This window comes from Thermobia domestica, chromosome 4, assembly GCF_964235325.1.
Source record: "Thermobia domestica chromosome 4, izTheDome1.hap1.1, whole genome shotgun sequence".
Taxonomy (NCBI): domain Eukaryota; kingdom Metazoa; phylum Arthropoda; class Insecta; order Zygentoma; family Lepismatidae; genus Thermobia; species Thermobia domestica.
Window position 1 is genome coordinate 304,748,446 of NC_137457.1, and position 5,940 is coordinate 304,754,385.

Here is a 5,940-nt window from a genome sequence, read left to right on the forward strand (position 1 = left end):
ATAAGGAAATGATATGATAATATTTAAATCATATTTATTATTGGAATACATTGTATAACTTACATATCTTCAAGCGTTGATAAATATTTTTCATTATGTTCGTTGAATCCCTTTATGAATTTATATTTTCTCGTCTCTACTCGAATTTGAAAATGTATTTTTCTCGTTTCGTGGGAAAAACCAATTATTTTTAAATATCAAATTCTTTATATTGTAGTTTTGCACAGTCAAGCTGTTTGACTCTTATCTTTCTTAAATAATGTAAAAATTCAATACACGACATGGAGGTATGGAAATATACTAAACGTTCAGCAATCTATTTCTCTTATTACTGCATTACCGCACACATATTACATTCTACTGAAAAATCTATATTACGTAAGCGTTACTTGGGAGAATAGCAAGGGTGCCGATACTGGTGGTCGGGGGGACCAGGCACCGATCACGGGAGTCGGGAGGATCGGCCCCCCAATGCTCATGTAGGCCTCCATGTATTTTATATGTATTTCTTTTATGAATATACAATATTTGGCATAATTTGAATTCAATTTGTTTTAAAATCCTCATATATGCCTTCTTAGACTCTTGTCTGCAACCAACCACACATCTTGGGTTCCCACAAACTTACTGAGAAATCGACGCTCTTGGAGAATAGTAAATACAATGAGGCACAGTGTTCACTAAATTTGGATTCCGGCCACTGTAACACATTTCTGTATAAAGTTCCAACTTAAAATTACAAAATTAAATAACGAATTAATATATCTTTAGCTGAAAATAATTTTTGTAAATAAAATGACCGAACCGAAAGGCCTCCGGTCTGACTAATAAACCGGGCATCTGACAACAAATAGTAAAACCGAACTATCCGGTTGAAAACGAGATGGTTGATAGAACTACAAAAAAATACGTATTCCTGTTGTTTCACGCTTATTCCCTCCATGCTGAAGTAAACGGATGATTTTTAAAATTGATTAATAATTATGAAAGTATGAGTAGATTGACAGTGTGGGAGGAAACTGAAGGAATATGAAAAAACCCAGATAGATGATATCTACAACTACTTAACATGATCTGAGACCGGACTAAGAACCCTTTGCATCAGAGTTGGGCACTCTACCACTAGGCTATAGTGCCGTCTACGTTATTTGAGGGCGAGTGTCTCATTATTATTTTTTAAAAAATGAAATGGAATGTTTAAGTTATACGACCCACGGTTATGCCGGTTAGGCTAAAGGAGACGGTGATTATGAGAAATGAATGAAATGGTGGAATGAAGAAAGGAGGAGGAAATGGGAGAACCCCGAGAAAACCCATGCAGACAGTGTTTGTCCACCACAAAGCTTACTTGGCGTGAGTTGTGCTCAAACCAAGGACTTCATGCACTAGAGGTGAACGCTCAACCACTGAACCACCACTGTCATGTGGTTCGGATTCCATGTTAATCAGTAGGTCCACGTCTCATATAGCCTTGCTGCTGAAAGGGACGCTAAACTAAAATCCACTCCACTGAATCACCGCTGCCTCATTAAGGCAAGTAAATGAATGATGAAAGAATTGGTGGAATGAGAACGGGGGAGAAAACGGGAGTACATTAGCGACCCCACGCGCCAGAAGTAAGCGCTCCACCACTGAGCCACAGTGTCTTCCAAAGCACATATATATTATCTACATAATCTGGGATCGAACTAAGGACCCCTTGCACCTGAGTTTAAGCGCTCTACCACTATGCCTCAGTGCCCTCTATATTATTTGAGAGTGAGTCTCTCATTATAATTTGAAGCAGTGCAAAAACGGATACGAGAGCAGGCCCGTATCCAGGGGGTCTAGGGGGGGCCGGGCCCCCCTACATTTTGGCTGGCCCCCCTAAAATTTTCACGGTAGGCTGGCAAGTGAACTATAATATGGTGATTAACTATAACATGGTTGGATTGGGCCCCCCCTAACTTCAGCCGGGCCCCCCTACATTTTGGGGCTGGCTACAGGCCTGTACGAGAGAGAAATGTTGACTTGAGATCCAGGGTGAGAAAGGAGTTAGGAAAACTCCTATCTATCTTTGGCATAAACACTCAGTAAGAGGAAGAGAAGAAAAAGAGCGATATGTAAATACAAAAAAGGATTTCGGCGAACAGATCTGAATTTTATACCTTAAATCCATCATCGAAAGTAAACGCAAAGGCGGGGGCAAAAAAAAGAAAGAAAGAAAAAAAGAAAGAAAGAAAAAAAGAAAGAAAAGAACCGAAGTTTGATTCGATTGAAAATTCTACCACGTTCTAAGCATTACTCGTTCCGTCAGACATATGGAAATCTTATGGAAATGTGTGCTCACGGCTTGAGAAAGCAGAATGTATGAGCATGCGGCTACAAATCTTACAGAGGATGCAACGGTGTTTTAAAAGTTGTAAAATAAAATGTGTTTATTGCCTGTTGGGAACTGAAATAAATATTAGAAAAGAAATGGAGAAAACTGTTTAAATCTGTTTTACTTCCTTCACAGTGCTATTTTATAGTATTTTATTGCATGAGGGTGACAGAAGTAGGGGTTTATTTCGGGAAGGAATGAGGGATGAAGCTTTTCAAACATTAGTCAGTCCCTATTTTACATTATGTGATAATGATGGAATGTGTCACCAACCGAAAGTATTTAGACTCGTAACGGTAACCCACCAGACCTGCTACCTGGACATAGTTGTAACCTGATCAGACCAGATCAGACCTTTGACCTGGTGAAGCGAAAGTACCAATGACCAGAACAGATCCGTGACCCGGTGAAGCGAAAGTACCAATGACCCAAACTGACCAGAACAGACCCAGACCCAGTGAAACGGAAATACCAATGACCAAAACTGACCAGAACAGACCCGTGACCCGGTGAAGCGAATGTACCAATGATCCAAACTGACCAGAACAGACCCGTGACCCGGTGAAGCGAAAGTACCAATGACCCAAACTCACCAGAACAGACCCAGACCCAGTGAAACGGAAATACCAATGACCAAAACTGACCAGAACAGACCCGTGACCCGGTGAAGCGAAAGTACCAATGACCCAAACTGACCAGAACAGACCCGTGACCCGGTGAAGCGAATGTACCAATGACCCAAAGTGACCAGAACAGACCCGGACCCAGTGAAACGGAAATACCAATGGCCCAAACTGACCAGAACAAATCCGTGACCCGGTGAAGCGAAAATATCAATGAGCCAAACTGATCAAAACAGACTCGTGACCCGGTGAAGAGGAAATACCAGTGATCCAAACTGACCAGAACACACTCGTGATCCGGTGAAGCGGGAATACCAGTGACCCAAACTGACCAGAACATACTCGTGACCCGATGAAGCAGAAATAGCAGTGACCGAAACTGACCCGGAGACGATACAAAATTGCCATACATACTGAACAATATGTATGAGGTTGCTACTGTAATTCTAAACAAGAATGATTGTCTAATCACTCACTCTCTTTCTCTCTCTCTCTCTCTCTTTTTTTTTTATAACAAAATCTATATAATTTATTTTCTCTCTTGTATGCATGTGTAACAAAGAACTATACACAAAAGATAACTGCAAGATTTATTGAAGAGTAAGTGTATGTGAATAACGGAAAATAAAAGCTATATTTTTCTTATGAGATATGTCAAAAGTTTAATCGATTGAGCCTGTAAAAATTGTCATATAGAATATACGAGATGCCGCTGAGATCAACACTGTTTTGTTAATTTTTTGTACGGTCTCTTTTCAAAACCACTGTATTGATTTTCAGTATGAAAAACACGAATAAACGTGAAATTATATTTGAAAAATGTTTTGATGTGATATCTTGATTGAAAGAATCGAAATACTAATTAGGGAAAGAACATGTGAATATTCGAGGTCCAGCAGTGGTCATCAGTTATGAAATGCTGCTGTAATACTTGGGTGTGAGAAACGAGACCCAAGAAACTAGACAAAAGTAGTGACCCAAGGAACCAAGGTAACGTGACAAACCGTGCGATCACCGGGGTCCACTGCTTACTTTCATTAGATCTCAACGTCAAAATAATTATAAATTTTAAACCTCGTCTTCAATGTTAAAAGTTAATTAAATAATATGGGAATTTAACTCTTTCATCCATTTCACATACACTGAACACAAAATAAACCTGATATTGCGAAATATAGTAGTTTTTATTCTTGTTTAGTAATAATTACAATAATTCAATAATACTTACCTTAATAAATTACTTTGGAGTACGATTAGAGAAGAAACAGTTACTCGGTGGCAAAGCATCCCAGTTTTTCATTAGAACATCAACTTAGTGGCGGATCAACATCGTACACTAGCTTTAGTTTTGTGCCTCTCTCGTTTGATGTTATATTGATTTCAACCACATTTTCTTCCATGTTAATTATTGGTATACGTGTATTCCATTATCTACTGCAGCCTACAGACACTTCTTCACTTGAAGTTGTCCCTATCTTATTTCTGAATAGAAGCGTAAAGCATGAACTAAGAGTTTTACATGCAATTCCAATCACGCACATGTGTCCACACTGGTGAACGAATTCTAAGCTTCTGACAATGTTAAAGAATTCATTAATTTTAAAAGCAGTTTTATTTATCAAAACTCTTCTATATACTTACTCTATCCGCGTCCATCCATACTGGAGGTAAAAATAAATAAATAAATAAATAAAATAAAATAAAATAAAATAAATTTAAAAAAATGGAAAACTCTTGATGGATCACTATTAATTTTGGACAGGACATACAGGATCAAAAATTAGAAACAGAGTCCGTTGATGGAGGTGATTTATTTAAACCGGAAGTGGTAGAAATCAACCATTTACAGTTTTAATGTTGACAACTACGTATACAGCAAAACTGTAATAGCAAGAAGCAGTCAATTAATCGTCCCAGGAATATATTCTATCTCAAATCCAATTTCTCTCTAAACGGGGAAAAGATAAAAAAAAAAAAAAATAGTACATCTTTTGATTTCAATATTAATTGAAGAAATAGAACGCCATACAAACCAAACTCCTCCGCGTGGTGTACACACAATACTGCTATTTGTTCTTTATTCCGTGTCTGTACAAAGGAAGAAACTATATACTATTTTAAAGTCTTGAGATCCCTTGTACAAAGTGATTAATGTTCTCGCTTTCCGTGTAACAGATTGAGTTCGATTTCCGGTGAGATGAAATATGGTTCAGATTCCACGTCAAACTGCACGTACAATATTGCTAAGATAGTGATAAATGTCCTTCACTCGCTTTTAATATAAATTGGTACTAGATATGTACAGTACATTAGTAGTATCAGAAACATTAAAAAAAAATCCCTTCTTAAATGAAGTGATAATTAGCTCCAGTTAGGACAATCTGCTGCACTATAGTACAAAAGGGAAAAAGACAAGTTTTTTTTTCTTTTTATCCCTTTCTAGCACAAGAAATGTACTGTAGACATGAAACATATGTTCAATATATATATTGGGTCATTTAGCAACATTTCGACACGTTAAGAAACAACTCGACACTGCTCTGAAAGTTACGATAATTTTATTCTGCAAAAGCGATAATACTTAAGAATAAACTTTGCTATAGCTATAAAACACAAAAATTTTTCCCGTGAATGCAGTATTTGCAAATGCAAGAACAGATAAACGGAATGGTGTGGATCAGTAGATTTTGGAAGTCTTGCAAGAGAACTCGACACTTACTATGGGAGATGTCGACACTATATAGACAATGAAATCCTTCACATCTTTGAAAATAGTGTCCTTTACAACAAATATAAAACACAAGATACACGAACATCGTAAAGCTAATAGCCTGAACGAACGCCCAGCGTATTAAAATCTTTTCTTAGCTTCTTGTGAGCAGGCACATGTACAGGAATTTCGGGAGGGGTCCAATAGCTTTTGGGGCCCCAAATTCAATATGAAGGTAAATTATA